We start from the raw sequence: 16,498 nt of genomic DNA, 5'->3' as shown, positions 1-16,498 counted from the left end.
AGTCAGGCGAGAAACAAAGACAAAAGTAAGAGGGGATTGGTGGAGAAGAGGTGGGCTATCAGTCGACTTGGCATCTGGAGCAAGATGTGTGGGCAGACAGGGCAATGGGCAGGTACATCAGCCAAACAGACAAAAAGAAGGGAAGTGCCTCAGAAGGACCAACGGCACAGAGCTTTCAAAGGCGACTCATAGTTATTAACTATTCAATCACATAAAGGAGAGCTGAAGGCGTGAAAGGTTGCGGACTGAAGCACTTTTGCTTCAGTGCATTAAGAGCCTCGTCCAGCACTCTTGCTGCGTCAAAGAGAAATAGATTGCCTCCCAGGAAGATGACTGCTCAAATGGGTCGGCTTTTTCCCCTTAATAACAGCAATCTGCTGTGAAAATCTAATCCCAAGTACCATTTACACTGAATCTAGATAACTTCTGCTCAGAAAAGCATACAAAATGAATATTTCATTCCCACAGCACAACAGGAAGACCAAATTGCTAATGAACACCATGCTGCTAAAAAAAATGCACATGTTAAAATGGCATTGTGGATATGTTTTAAAAGTGGCCCAAATGAAAACACAATTCTTCACAAGAGTGTAAAATATATTTGATCTTATAGACATGGGTGTGCATGACCCCTTCATAAAAAGGCAAATCCGCAAGTGAAACACTCACAATGTTGATAACCTGAGTGAAATATAACAACAACAAACCAAGCATGAACACTGTCCCTCAATTGAAGTAATAGCTCCATGTTTGGCATTTAAGTCAGATATGGATGCACCCTTTAAGCCCCCCGCTCTCCTTCTCACTGGCCTAATTCCCCCTCCTCAGTGGTGGATAAGAGGGATCAGAAATCCATCCATATGCATGGCCAACTATCTGTGGAGGGGATGTCAGGTCTCAGCCTGGCCAGCTTTCTGAAAGTACTGGTAATGACACTTAATGAAAGCTAGGGAGCTGAGCTCTGAGAGGAAAAACCTGCACTTGTAGTCCCCCATCCCCCACTCAGCATCCAGACCAGGCCTTCAGACGCCATAAATAAACAAACGTGCTGCGTGAGAATAGATGTGCTATTTCCCTAGCTTCTCTCATGCCATTCCATCCTCTTATTTATCTATTTATTATTATTCCCTGGATCTCTGGTTTGCTTTCAGCCCATCACGGTACTTCTGGCTCCCTGCAGGCATTTCAACGTCCCAAAACATTAGCTGGATGTTGCTCCAGTCACCCTGCTGCCCTTAATGGGCTGAGTTTGCATCAGCTAACCACCAGTCTCTACAAATATACACACTCTAAGAGCTGTCAGAACACCGTAAATCCAGCAAATATTCAGACATGTCACATATCTCCTGTTATTAGCAATCACACTGCTTATTCCACTTTCCCTAATGGATTAACAAACTCCACCAAACCTCTTCTAGCCCTTGGTAAGCTGTCATCTTTTCAGTTGGAGTAGTTTGGCATACAAAGGAGCACTTGTTCCTCCGGTGATGCAGGTGATATGGCCAAGCTAAGAAGAGAAGAGTGAGGAGGGCCCTCCGGTTGCAGTGATGCCTGTGTTGAGAAGGGTGGTGGGGCTCAAAGTAAACAGAAGGAATGAGGGGATAGAGAGGCTCTTCCTAGCACAAGCCCCTAATCAGTACAGTCAACACATGGCAGATTGGGTTCACATCTCTTCCCCCCCCTTGCTCTCGCGCTGCCTCTGTCCTTCCACCACCAAAACTTATCCATTCAATCAGCCCTATTTTCCCTGCTTTCAATCTGAGAGGATATCAGAGAGGAATGTGTTGCAGGCAGATGCCAGGTAACAGAAATCTGGCTTACTTTGAGGCATGGTGGTATTGGCTGAGAAAGATGAGATGGCTTTCGCTGTGGGACACTATTCCATCAACAAATAACCCTTTCTCAAGCAACACACAACAAAAAGATATTTTATTGAACAAAAACTTTCGAAGTTTCCATGGTGATGCTTGAGTGACATGTGAAGTGTCTTGTGTGGTCTTGGTGGACATTGACAGCTTACACTTCCGTCTGCCTGGTCAGAGGAGAGAACATTCTTGGGTCAGTTGGGTGAAACGTTTGCTAGGGAGGAGGGACCTCTTCCTCTCGGGTACCATGTACTGATCGCCAACTCCCTTTGCCACCCTCAACATTTCCCGGCTAATCGCACAACTGTGTTAACAAGCTTTTGCCATCAGTCGGGGCTGGGCCCACACAGGTGGGGATGACCCAAGCCAGCCAGAGTGGAGCAGATTGCAGTGGAGGTCATCCTGGGTGCTGGAGGAGAGGAGTGCTAAACATGGTTGTATGTAAAGGAGAGCTTCTGCTTTGTGAGATAGAGAGACAACATGTGCTGCGGCTGCATTAGCAGCAGGACCCAGAGGCACAACCCAGGGGGTGCGGCAGACTTCAAACACTGATGTGCCGGCTGTTCGGGGCTCTCAGGCTGCTGATTTCACAGCCAGAAAACACAGACCATTAGTCACACAAACACACTGAGGCCTACGCTAATCCCAGAACAAGCTAAATCAACATGACAGCCGATAAAATCCTGGGAGTTATGCAGCAGCTTTGCTTTTCAGTGATACTGTCTGTGATGTGCTGGCGAGTGTTTGTATTGACCCGTGTTTCAGATGAGCCACTCCAGAAACACTCCCGTTCTGTCTGGAAGCTCACTGCTTTGTCAGTGACACGGTCTCTGGAGTCGGCCAGAGCAAAAGCAGAGAACATGTAGTCACAGAACTTGTATAGATTTGCAGCCTCCGTTGGAGGAGAAGTGGAGTCTTTGCCAGGACTATGATAGTTCAACAGAGTAGAATGGTCAAAGACAAAGTCACTGAACCATGTACTGGCTCAGGTCAGAGTCTGCCATGTTGCACTCGATAACTTGGTCAAAGGATGCAGAGGGAGGGAGCCACACCACCAATATGGATGTTTTTTTAAAAATTGTATCTGTAAATGGACACTTTACAAATATAAAGGTGTAGTACTCTGTTTTAATACGGTAAATCAGTTTCATGTAAGCTTACTGAAATATTTTCTGTCTGTAATTAACACCACAAACACATGGGAGAGACGCATAACAATGCATGCATAGTGGTGGATAGTGGATGCTGTTTTCCAGACAATTCATTCATGGGAAACTTCACATAAAGCATACAAAGAAATATATAAGACCATGTTTTCTAGAACAGAAAGGTGTCTTGAACAAAAAATGCCATTATCATAGAACAATTAGTGTTATAGTCAAAATAGATAGTTTATCAAATATTTGATCAGTGATGGAGAGCAACTGCAAATGATTTATTAATTATGCTAAAATATTGATTTTATGCTCAAGGCTTCATTGAGGCTTCTGTTTGTGTGATGGCTTATTCAAAATAAATGCAAATGTAAAAATTTGACAAAGCACAACAATATTTTCTAGGTTTGTCTTGACTTTATTACTTTATTACATACCTGGATCTACTCCTCTTCCATCCTCCTCTCATCAAGCTCAGCTTTAAGTCTCCTGACCTCAATTTGCTGAGCTCCTCATCCTCCTGCAGATGGATTCATGTGTGCCTGTACATAGACACACACACACACACACACACACACACACACACACACACACACACACACACACACACACACACACACAAAGACACGCACTTACACGCGAACAAAAAGTGCACCGTATTTCACACACTGTTGTATTTGAGAGTAAAGCACATAAATATAACTCTCCTCTGTCCACTTTCTCTTTTTTGGCAGAGATGGATGATATTCGTGCTTTGCTCTTTTATTTTCAGTGCCAGTTTTTCATTTGCTTGCCTGCAGCAATGTAGGGATATGATAAAATGTGCATTAGCTTTTGTTGGGAGAGAAACCAATTATTGTGCAAGTGCCGAGAGACATCAGCAGTAATGTGGTGTGTATTAAGGCCTTACTTACGTTTCAGGAGCAACTGGTTGACAGTGGAGAGCATCTTGTGGACACAAGAGCCGTATGACCGAACACAAAACCTCCACCGTGGACTGGGACAGAGTGGGAGGAAGAGAGACACAAGGAGTAAAGATCAGATATAAAAAATATTTATATATATAAAAAATCCCATATCTACACCATACAGCTGCTGCTCTAATGTACTTTTGTTTTTACAGACTCAAGTTGGAATATAAAGCCTGAAAGGAGCAAGAGGACATTTACAAGACTAATTACGATGTTAGACTGATGGGGCCTATGTATGTGTGTTTGTTTCTCCGGGACTACCTTAAAAACACAGCTATCCCTGAGAGATACTACCACTACCTGTATTTATATTAGGACAATACAATCTGAGCCTTTAAAAAATGAATGTAATTCTTGATGAGAACATGATAAATACCACCAACACATGTATGCTACATATACTAAACATACTGGGATCTCTTTATGTACTTATTAGGAAGTTGCACATCTTGAAGATGTTTTGGGAGAAGTAACTTTAATTTAGCAGGGACGAGAAACTTTATTTTACCACAATTCAAACTGTCACCTGATGCTGCCACCACTGCTAAGTCCTCTTGTGCACAGGGGACGCAATAAGGCAGAAACATGTCCCTCATCCAAGGGCCGTCACCTCTTCACTGCTTCCGTGCCAAGATATTGCCAATTCCATTAACACTGCCCGCCCAACCCCACACTTTGTCAGGTGATAAAGCCATTTTTAATAAGGATTATGCATTTGCCTAACTTAGCATTCCACTCAATATCATAGTTTGCATATAGCTAGTAAAGATATATTATCTGTGTCTCTCCCACCTTATGACACGTTGGGTGGCATTCTGAAATATAATTCTGGTGTAGTCTTACCTCACCGACTTGTTTTGAAAAAATGAAGAATAGACTTTGTGATAGAACAGCCTGTCAGTTCCTACCTTGGTGTGTGCCTCATTCATCAGCCCCACAGCCATTTCCTGCTAGTCAGGGAGACGGAGGCTATGAGCACACCAACACCATCACAATGACCTTTCCACAAGCCCAGGGAGCACGCAATGCAGAGGAGAGGCAATAAAAGTAATGAAAGAAGCAAAGGCAATTAAAGTGGTGTGTGTGAGGGGAGCGTGGCGGAGATGAGCCTAACTGGAGGCGGCCCTGGAATGCACTACAGCTCCACATCCCCCATAATCCCTGTGTGATCGCAGAGCAACCCTGGTGTGCTCCCAGTCTGATCATCCTCTCGCAGCATTCACCAGCTAATCCGTGCAAAAGGACAGCCATGCACCTACATTGCACACACACACACACACACACACACACACACACACACACACACACACACACACACACACACACACACACACACACACACACACACACACACACACAAGCACACCCACTCACACATGTATTAAGGACATTCAGAGATATACACATTTCTGCACTCACTGCTAGCGTAATTGTTATCGGCTGCGTATGCACTGCACGACAAAATGAGGACGCTACTAAAAATAAATGACCAAACACAAACACATTCAGGCACAAATACACACACGTTTAGTTCTAGAAAATGAGTTGCTCTCCTCCCGCCTTTGCAGAGCAGTGTTTTCTCGCCGGCAGTGAGAATCATTAATGCCCTACCTCTGATGCAGCCACACAACCAACAGCAATTATTTCTAAAAGCAAAAAGTGAAAACAGACAGCGAACGCACAAATATACACGGCACATAATCATTATTTTTTTTGTTAGGCTGGCTGTGTGGGGGTTGAGGAGATGGCAGCAGCTTGGACTTCATTTTCTCTAGCGGAGTTTACTGACCGCAAAATGACAAGGATGCTTTTTCTAAACCAATTAAGAGACTGCAGCGCTGCTGTTACCATGTGACATTGACAGCACTTAAGGAGGCTGACGCCAGGCCTTAGAGATGAGCCAGAGATGTGCTTTTGGCTCAAGAGTTAGCACACACACACACACACACACACACACACACACACACACACACACACACACACACACACACACACACACACACACACACACACACACACACACACACACACACACACCTACATACAGAGAAATACATGTGTGCAATCGTGCATGTACAGTCACACACATCAATTAGAGGAATGGCACAGTCGAGCAAAGAGCAAGTAACAATGTGTACACCTGGAGCTCCAGACCTAAACAAATGTAAAACCAAGAAAATACTAATACATGAGGTTATAGTATTGACGTCTGTGAGTGGCTAAAATAGAATAAAAAAACTATCCAGCTGGTATTATCAGAAAGCATTGAATGCTACTAAACACCCAGGCCTTTAGTGCGGAAATATACCTCATCATCTTTAGGAATACAGAGAGAGGGCAAAGAAAAGTCTTCCCTTTTCTTGACAACATAATCTGATCTTGCCTGTAGCGTAGAATTAGTAAACACTGTGACCTCCGGAGGTTGTGACTCTGCCTGAGAAAAAGGCTGTGTGGTCGGCGCTAATGACCAGAATGGGGGGGTGAAGGAGCCAGCATTGAGCCCCATTCTTTGCTTTGGCTATCTAAGGAGATGAGACTCATTTTCCTTCCTACTATAGGCAAGGCAAGGCAAGGCACACAAAAAGCAGTGAAAGAAATAAAATACAGGCGTAAAATGCAGAAATACAGGAAATTGATGAATATCCTTGAATCTGGTTCAATTAAAGGCAGCAGCAAACTGAATATAGAGCTATAGAGCGCCCACATCAGTTTTGGGCAACAAAAAGTGCATATTCAGAATCTGCAACTCACCATGTGACTTTCTGCTGGTGGCCTTTAGACTGATCATGTCTTTGTTTCGGTGCTTAGTCCTCTCCTGCTGTTCCCTCTGTCACCTGGAAAATTGATCTTTGTTTGTTACGTTATTGCTTTTCCCATGTGTTTATCTATTCTGTTGAGACTTTCATTTATTTTTTGCATTTTATTGTTATTGTTGCTCTTAGGAATACTTCCGACTACATCATTTTATGAAAGGTGTTACACAATTAAAGTTGAGTTGAGTAACAGTTGGTAGTCCTACACTACAGAGCCTACATGTCATATAAAATGTACAGAGCAAAATAAAGTGCACATGAAACGGATAATAGCCGATGGAATAGTAGTTTTGAACTCTCCTGGCTGTTGACCCCATACAATGAACCACTGTGTGCTTGCACATCATCACAGGCATCTTTAAGCAGAATGGTAAGTAGTTGTATCATTTGATATCAAAGATCAAAAAAGAAACAAAACATTAAAAAAAATCCACTTCAATAAACATTTGTAGTGGAAATAAGCTCTATTTTTGGCTCTTGACTCTGTTTCCCAGCTCTGCTTTGCAATGCTGCAGCTGAACCATACATGCCTCTGCTCTGCAGCTCCGTCACACACTCCTGGAGACTGCTTCCCGTCCTCCACCAGCTACAGAGAGAGAGATAATGGGCGGCTGTCAGTTACGCCCCTCTGTCCTCATCTCCCCTAATCAGCTCCCCCATCTCATGGAGCTGCATGGGTGTTGGAGTTTCACGTAGGACTAAGTTTTACAATCACGTTCCATCCTAATTCTGTGGAGGAGATTTAAAGCACATAGGTGGGCAGATGAAAGATACCCCTTATATGCATGAAAGAGATCAAATTGGGATTAAGGAGATTCATTTCAGATGGTAATTGAGAGATGAACTTTTTCATCAGATTTATCAAACTTTCTAAAATATGTCATATGTGGTGTGATTTAATTCGCGAACAGATGAATGGTTGGTAAATTGCTGTGCTTCAGGCTTGCATCCCTTTGGTTGGTGTGAATTCATATATCGTCAAATTTCGTGACTTGTGAAGATCTGACTCATTTCTCTTGGCGTCCTCTGGGGTTAAAAAACAATGACTAGTTTTGAAACACAAATTCAAACTGAAACTAATTCAATTTGTGAGCATGGCTGGAGGGTGACACTGAGTGGCGTATAAACGCGGCTTCAATCAGAAGACGAGCACGGGGAAACAATCCCCCTTCAGAGGCGACAAAATGACCTTGGACATCAGTTGAGACTCTCATATGGGAACATGAATTCAAATCATGATGCTCATCTTACAGTCTGGTGCTTCTCTGGATGTCGTAAATATCAACAGATGAGCACTAACCAGAATGCTGTCTCCTCAGTAATACAAAATGTGTATTGACGTGTACATGGGTTCCTATACTATGACCTTTTATATGAAAAACTATGACTTTTTATGAGACCAAACTATGACTTTTATGAATTACTTCTTTATGACATGGGCAACATATGACAAGTGCCAATATGTGGCGCACCTGAGATAGTTTGAACGTCCGCTTCCGTTGATCGCTGAGCCACGCAAACGATACGCAGCGGCACTCGGTGTCCTTCATGTTTCTGTCTTTACCTGCTTCATACAGGTCGGTGAATTGTAAATAAAGCATTGTCATCAACCTCATAAGGCAAGGCTTTGTGAACGCGACGGTTCGCAAAAAGTTTAGAGTGTAATGATTTTGACATGCATATTATGTCCCAAAAACATGACAAACTAAATACTGACTTTTTGCGTCATACTAATGACTTTTTCATGACACATTATACTGTAACTTTTTCATGACTTTGTTCGACATACTATACTATGACTTTTTGCCAAACACCATAATGCAACTTTTTTCAAAATACTATACTGTCCTTTTTTCAACATATATGCGATGACTTAATTTCCTTTTTCTGACTCTTTTCGACTTAATGTACCATGACTTTTAATACATTTTTATGACTTTTTACAACTCACTGTACCATGAATGTTTTTTTACATACTCATTTTGCAACATATTATACATACAATTACTTTTTTTAACACATTATACTGTGACTTCTTGCAACATACTTTAATATGACTTTATTCGACATATTATAGTATAACACTATGAACTTTTACCACATACTAACTATGCTATGTGTTATGAGAAGTGTAGGTGCATGGACCCAAAAGCAGACACAGACTCTAAGTGGAAATGAAATAAGGATTTATTGTAAAAACAAGGGGTGAATGACTGAGCAGAGCTGACCCAGTGAGACTGATTGGAATAAAAGCTTGGCCGATGCAAGTGCTCGGAGTTATGTTGTGGCAGGCAGGCTGGAGGAGGTAAATCATCCTGGAGAAACAGGGAATTGTAGGTAAGTTCACAAAAATCTAACAACAAGAGGAAATTGCTATTTTTACAGAAAACAAAGCATCCCACAGCGACTATCTACCAGTGTGGTTGCAACAACGATCTGGCGATGAGTGACTGAAGAACTGGAGTTGATGCACTGAATGGTGATGAACTTGATGGAAGGCAGATGTGGGTAATCAGCAGGACTGGAAGCCAGGAGTGAGCCAAGAGAAGAGTGTGATGCCAACTGCACAAAGTCACAGATAGACATGGGGAGGTAAGCGCAGGGAAACAGAGTCACGGCTGAGACTGTGACAGTATGACTATTTTATGACATTTAGGTCATTCTTGCGTCATAATATACTCAGACTTTTTTCGAGAGACATTACAATTACTTTTTTTAACATACTAAACTGATCTTTTCAATTTTTTTCGACACATCTATATATATTTATTTATCTATAATTATTTCCGGCACGCTACATTATGACTATTTATGGCGCGCAATGTTGACTTTTTTGATATGCTAGAACGTGACTTTTCTTGACATTCTATTTTATGGCTTTTTTCAACATGCTGTCATGATTTTTTTACTGACTTTTTTATATTCTATACCTTGTCTTTTTTCAAACGTCTTCCGACAGACTGACTTATTTTTAAGACTGCTTCCGACAGACTATACAATGACTTTTTTCGACATGCTACACAATTATATAATTTTCATTATTGTATCAGTTTTTAAATATAATTATCTATGACATGCTATGATACGACTTTTATTTGACATTCCAATATATGACTTGTTGTGGAAATTCCATGATAAAACTATTTTGGACATTCCATTAAATTACTATTTTTTAAATCCCATTATGACTTTTTCCGACATGCTATTGTATGGCTTTTTTAACATGCTATTACACACTGAATATACATTAGTCTAAACCAGGGGTCACTAAAAATTCTCTTGAACTGGACCTCGCTGAATTTGGATTCAATACCCCTGGTCTAACCCAACATGTGGTTCTTGAATGAGCTGAAAACAACTCCAAGTGTCGCTGTTTACAAATAATATGCCCGTATGCCACTAGCTAACATTAATGCAGGTAATTCACAGCCAAATCTCAAAAATAGAGTTTGCCAGATTGGCTTTTAGTTTGGTTTCTAACGTGTCTATGGCAAGTTAATTACCTAACATAAAGTGGGCTATTGAAAGAGAAGGCTGGCTGGCAGTGGGGCTCCGGTTAGCAACAGCAGATAGCTCCGACTGAGAACTACCCATGAGTGACCAGCCTAGACGGCGTCAGAAGATGATTCTTCTTCACGTTTTGCTGTTATTAGTTGGTTAGTGAAAAACATTACAGGGCTGGAGATGATAGACGTTGGATTTTCAGAGAAAAAGCCAACACTGTCTCCGGTGTCTCACTCTCACGGTTGAGCAGCGCCAATCCACCCCGGTCACTGTTACCCAGAAGCCTTAGCACACCTTAGCCAATGGGTTAATTGATTCGCCCCGCCAAAAACATAGAAGGAACCACTAATGTGACTACTAAACGATATTAAATGAAATTTCCCCACTTATTATACTGTGACATTTTACAACTTATCTTATGTTTTTTTTCTACATTTTAAATGATTTTTTTGGGGTACATTTTTCAACATACAACACTATTTCAATCAGGAGAGACTTGTTTCATAATTTAACAATGATTTATTATACAAGCGTCAAATATGAAAAGTGCAAAGTCTTTGGCGATTGGACTCCCTCCTGAAGTAATATCACCGAGGGTAGGGATACAGAGGTCCCACAGGCCTAATGCCCCCTGGAGTCCAGACACTGGTGGTGGCGATGAAAGGAGTTGTTGCCATCTGATGATGAATCAGGAGCCTGACTGTGATGCTGACTGGAGGCGACTGGGGTGGAGGAGGGTTGCATCTGCTTAGCTGAAATGACAACTGACAGCAGCACAGAGGAGAACACGATTTAAAGATTGACAGCAACGATATGATTGGCTTGAGGAACCGGTGTGCAGAACCTGGTTGGTTACTTAAAAGTGCACGCCCCCAATCAGCTGACAGAGTAATTACAAGGAGAGGAAAGACAGAGATTACTAGTGCGTGTCTTCCTGACTGAACTTGCGCTTGCTTGAGTGCTGTACTTTGACTTTCTAGACTTTCTTGACACACTATACAATGACTTCTTTTGGCATGCATTACTATAACTCTTTTGACATACTGTCACTTTTTCAACTTACCATATCATGACTTTTTATGACATACTATACTACCACTTTTTATGATTTACAATACTATGATTTTTTTTACGGCATACGCATATCGATGACTTTGTATGGCATAATATTGTAACAGGGATGTAAAGTAGGGAGGACCCAAATGCAGAGTCAAAGACTGACAGATTCAATGAAGATACTTTCATTTAAAAAAAATTGTACAAGTTCCCAAAAAGGGAGGCAGCTACAGCTGGCAGATTACAAGCAAACAAAACTCCATGTGGCAGCGAAGAAATGAAAACAAAATAACAAAGAAAAAAGGAACTGGGCTGAAATATGCAGTGAATGACTGACTGGGAAAGCGAGAACGGGTAAGAAGGAGGTCTGGTTAGTGCAGTGCTAACGAGGTACAACTCAAACTCATCTGGAGGGGCAGACATTCAAAACTGGCGGGAAAACACAACAGAAGTGAAGTGATCTGAAATGAGAGCAGAGGTGAGTAACAAACTAAAACACTAAACGTGACTTCATAACGTGAAACAAACAAAACATAACAGATAGCAGAGTCATACTGTACTCTGACTCTTTTATATGACGCACCATATTATGACTTTTTGTCAGAGTAAGGCGCGTCAACACAAGCTTGATAATTCCAGTAAAACAGCAAAGTTGGAGGTACAGGCTAAAGCTTCAGATTCTTTTTGTAACTATCTGTGGACATGACTGTGACCTGAGTCAAAACTTACCAGTCACTCTCTATCTGCTTCCAATTAAATGTTCTTGTTGTTTCTGCTGTCTGGATTGTTTTATGGTCCACGAGGCAGTCTTCAGTTTGCTATTAAAGCTCTTAAAGGCACACACACCAAAGTGCTTGCAGAACCGTGAGCATTTACATTACAAGGATGGCTCGGAGCCACTAAATCAAACATATCTAACCTTTGCATGCAAAACCTTTAAACATGTGTATTAAATGGAAAACAAAAAATATATTATTAACATTATGTCCTTTGCGTTGTTATTATTTTTCGTTAGGTTGTCAAGAATTAACCGAACAAATCAGGGTAAATGGATGTGGAATCTTTGGCTCAAAGGCTGATAGTGCCAGGATTAAGTGAATTGAAGATGAAAAGATTTAAACCTGATAAGATTCGAGCAGATAAAACATGCACAACTGAACGACCATGTGTTTACAGAGCAGTACACTGAGACACTTGCTTCAATCTATATATTGATGTTTTAATAGGCTCTAAATGACTCAGGATAGAGACTGCTGTGCAGCAAACCTTCTTTCTGCTTGTGCAATTCATTTCAGCCCGAATATGAAACACCAGCTAAGATGGCAGGGACAAAGTAAACTGAATCAACCATAAAACATAACTAGAAAACATTTGAAATCCATGTTGTGTTGATCCAAATAACATAGATGCAAGTAGCCTTACTTAGTAGTTTGTTTCCACATTTCTCCTTCACAAGTGTCCTTTGAGCAAGACGCCAAACACAGTCCTGCTCACTGATTGGAAGCTACTTCAGATACAAGCAATATGCAACATTGTGTTGTATTGTTCGGATGTTGTGATGGTGACCATAAGTGTTGGAACAAGAGCGAGAGCGAGAGATCAAACTGCCATGTGAAGCCACTACTTAAATATCAGATGGCAGGCAAGCTCTAGGACCACAGCCACGGGTTAGAGCTTACAAACTCAGGAAAGCGAAAAGAAAAAAAAGCACATCGTGGTGAGAAAGATGGGGCTGGGTGGAAGGTGGCACTTTATCAGTCGTGAGTCATCTGGAAAGCCCCTCTTCTGCTCCCAGTTTCACCTCTGGACGGCCTAAAAGAGAATAGTCGGTTTACAGATACGGAGGAGGTACAGGGTAGTTTAGAGAGTGCTTTCATCACAACATGCTGTGTCACTGATACCGACTGTGCATGCGTGTCAGGAGCTGGTGGTGGTGAGGGATAATGTGGGAAAAGCCCAGAGCTTTTCCAATGCTCACCTCCCTCTTCCATTGACAAGTGAGGTGCAGTAACAGCTAATCGATGGCTAGTGAATTCCCTGTGCACCCCCTCGCCAGGCTGATCAATATGCTTGGCAATTAGAATCCCCTATCTGCATGGCTGTAGGGACCTTGGGGTGGCTCGCCAGCCCACAAACACCCAATTTAGTCCTCAGCCTATCACTTAATTACTAAATCCTCCCTAATGCCTATTGGCAGGTGGCGGGCGTACTCACAGCAGCCCCAGTGGCTGAGTGAACATGAGACCTTTGGCAAGGTGCTGGTTAAGATGCTCCTGTCCCACTTCAGATGGCCAGTTAAACATCTGATTTCACACAAGGGCCCCGACCTGTAATGATCTGCTTATTGAGCGCCCGGCCCACACACAGCCCAGATGGATGGTGCGGAATGGGATGTGAGGGGATAGAGGAAACAGGACACAGAGTCACACTGTAGTTGTGTCTGTGGGCACAATGTTTTTAAAGCCCTAACAGTCAAATGATTTCCTCATGATAATTCATATGGTAACAGCTCTGAGAGATGCAAATATTTCACTAAATGGGAATATAGCATACCTGTAGTTCTGTGGTTACTGCTCTGGAGATGCTCTGTCTTCACCACCTCAGCTGGAGCCCACCTGCTGACAACAAAGTCCTCTTCCAGGGCATCTAAAATGAAACGTATACAAACACAAATGTATGTGCACTCTCACACAAACATACATCCTAAAGACACATTTGTCTCTGCAGCGCCGCTTTGCTGGGTGACACTTTAAAGAGTGGTTGCCTGAAAGTGTGCAAATATTTTATAAAGTCTCCTGCCAGGTACAGTTACTTTTAGAAGTACCTTTTTACACATATTTTCTCTCACTGAAACTTCACTTTCTTTGTATTTACTTTTCTGCAGATCATGCGTCTATATGCATCGATATGTACATATTATGTTGATATGCACGGTGGACTGTTTAGTGTGAGTGGGGTTTTGTAAGTGGGCAGGTGAGTGGCTGAGGCAGCTGCCACATCACGTACTCAGGTGACTGTCTCACGCAACATATTAAAGCCAGCACTGGAGGCTAGCTGACCTGACACTGTCACTCCCCCTCCTTTAGCCCTCTCTCCCAGACCTATTCCCTTTCAGTCATTCTGTCTGCGTTTCAATGTCTTTTTCATTTCTTCATTTTGTAATTTCAATGACATCTTCTTAAAGACAAAACAGAGAGACTGATAAGAAGCTGACAGTAGAGCAGTTGTCTGAGAACTTTCCCTCTAAAAGACTTTATTCAAGACTCAAGACATTTTAGCCCCATCTGACAATGACGAATGACTGTGGAGGTATATCAAAGGGATGAGTGTGATGTGCCCCACAGGTGATACGCTGGACCCACAGATACACCGTCTTGTCTATGTCTTAAACGATAGCAATTGTCACACAAACCTCTGAGAACTGTATGACAATACTTTCTCAGTCAGGGAGAGAGACCAACTGCACTGCTTTCTCATACCCAAGTCTTTGCAGTGGTCTTGGTCTTCCTTGAGCTCCAGTTTACACCGCTGTGCCTTCACAGCCTCTCTCCACAGAGCTTCCTGGGTTTCCTACAGATCGATCTCTGCCCATTGCAGCAGTCCATCACTGTTCTGCCCCGCTGAAGAGAATATGAGAAGACATACTGAGTATATGGTGTGTGATTGTATGTCTGTGAGTTTCTCGATTTGAATGTGTCGGGTACGGCTTCTACCTGTAACATGTCATCATTTGAAAAACGTTTTTTATTTTTATTCTTTTGGCAAATGCCAGTCTACCAGTCAGAAAGCCGCCTTTGAGCTGGTCGAGTCTGGACACCTTTACTCCGTTGACACACCTCTTCACAATGCATACTCAACTCCTGGATGCCATGGGCACACTGAGGGAGAGGCTGCCGAAGCACACAAACGCACACACACACGCACGCACACGCACGCGCGCGCGCACACACACACGCACCTGTCACTGTCCTGTCACATACCCATGGAAATGGCCTGAGGTGAAGTAAGGATAGGTGCTCAGAGCTTAACAAATCCTCTTGAAGGACAGAGCAGAGGAGCGCCAGCCTTCCTCCACCCCCAAGCTATCTCCACACCTGCTGCGCTGCACGCACTCGGCTGCCTGGCCTCTAATTTGGTATTTTCACAAAGATGACATACTGTATGTATCAGGCGGAGCGGGAAATGTCCTGGGTCGGGAGAGGATGGCTTCCTGACAGGTGTCACCTTCAATCTGCACATGCCTGCCTCTGATGTGTTAACTATTCAATTAACCAGCATATCGCACTGAGTGGGTGCCAGCGCCTAATTACCTCTGAGACCTTGCCTGTGAACGGAGTGAAATATGTGCGTGCGTGTTGATGGCAGGGCACACATCATGTTACTGTTAAGGATCCTTCTCACTTTGAACCACCTCGACATTCACATACAGAATATGTGGTTTAGAGTTTGTGCATGTGTGCCTGTGTCTGAGAGGGGTAAGGTGTTCCTTTCCTTATTTCCATCTCTCGGGACAACCCAAACACGGCAAGAAAAAGGTGTTTAGCTTTGAGTATAATATGAGGGTAAACATTCAATTTAAATAAAAACAGTATAATGTTGCCATGTTTGAAAATGACTCCTGCTGTGGGGCCTCTCTACCTCACACCATTAAAATAACAAGGTGTCACTGAACTCTGCTTCCACAGCGCCGATGTTGACACCCATCAAGACAAATCTATATTTCATGGCCACTTACAGATGTATAAATAGCCAAATGAGGTGCGCTAACCATCTATAAAACGGCACTAAAAGGTTGCCGGAAGATGGCGAGTGTCGTGAGCCAGTTGCGCTGGTAATCAATCTGGGGAGAGAGAAGAGGAAAGGGGAGACGAGGGGAGACGAGGGGAGACGAGTGGAGGAGCGGGGCTGCATTGCGTGGGTAAGAGGCAAGGCACAGCGCGGTGCAACAAGCAGGGCAGTAAATCACATTTGCACGGCACGCTCGCCCCACCGACACACAGCACTTCAACTGACATGGGGCTTGCTCGACAGCCTGATGGATCACCACACTACACTCCATTAAAGGCAAACGGGCACGACAAGCACTGACATAACAAACAATTAGTCACTGCTGTGGGTATGGACTTTACATGCCG

The sequence above is a fragment of the Melanostigma gelatinosum genome (assembly GCF_949748355.1).
Source record: "Melanostigma gelatinosum genome assembly, chromosome: 2".
NCBI classification, from domain to species: domain Eukaryota; kingdom Metazoa; phylum Chordata; class Actinopteri; order Perciformes; family Zoarcidae; genus Melanostigma; species Melanostigma gelatinosum.
Note: the sequence above shows the minus strand (reverse complement) of the source record.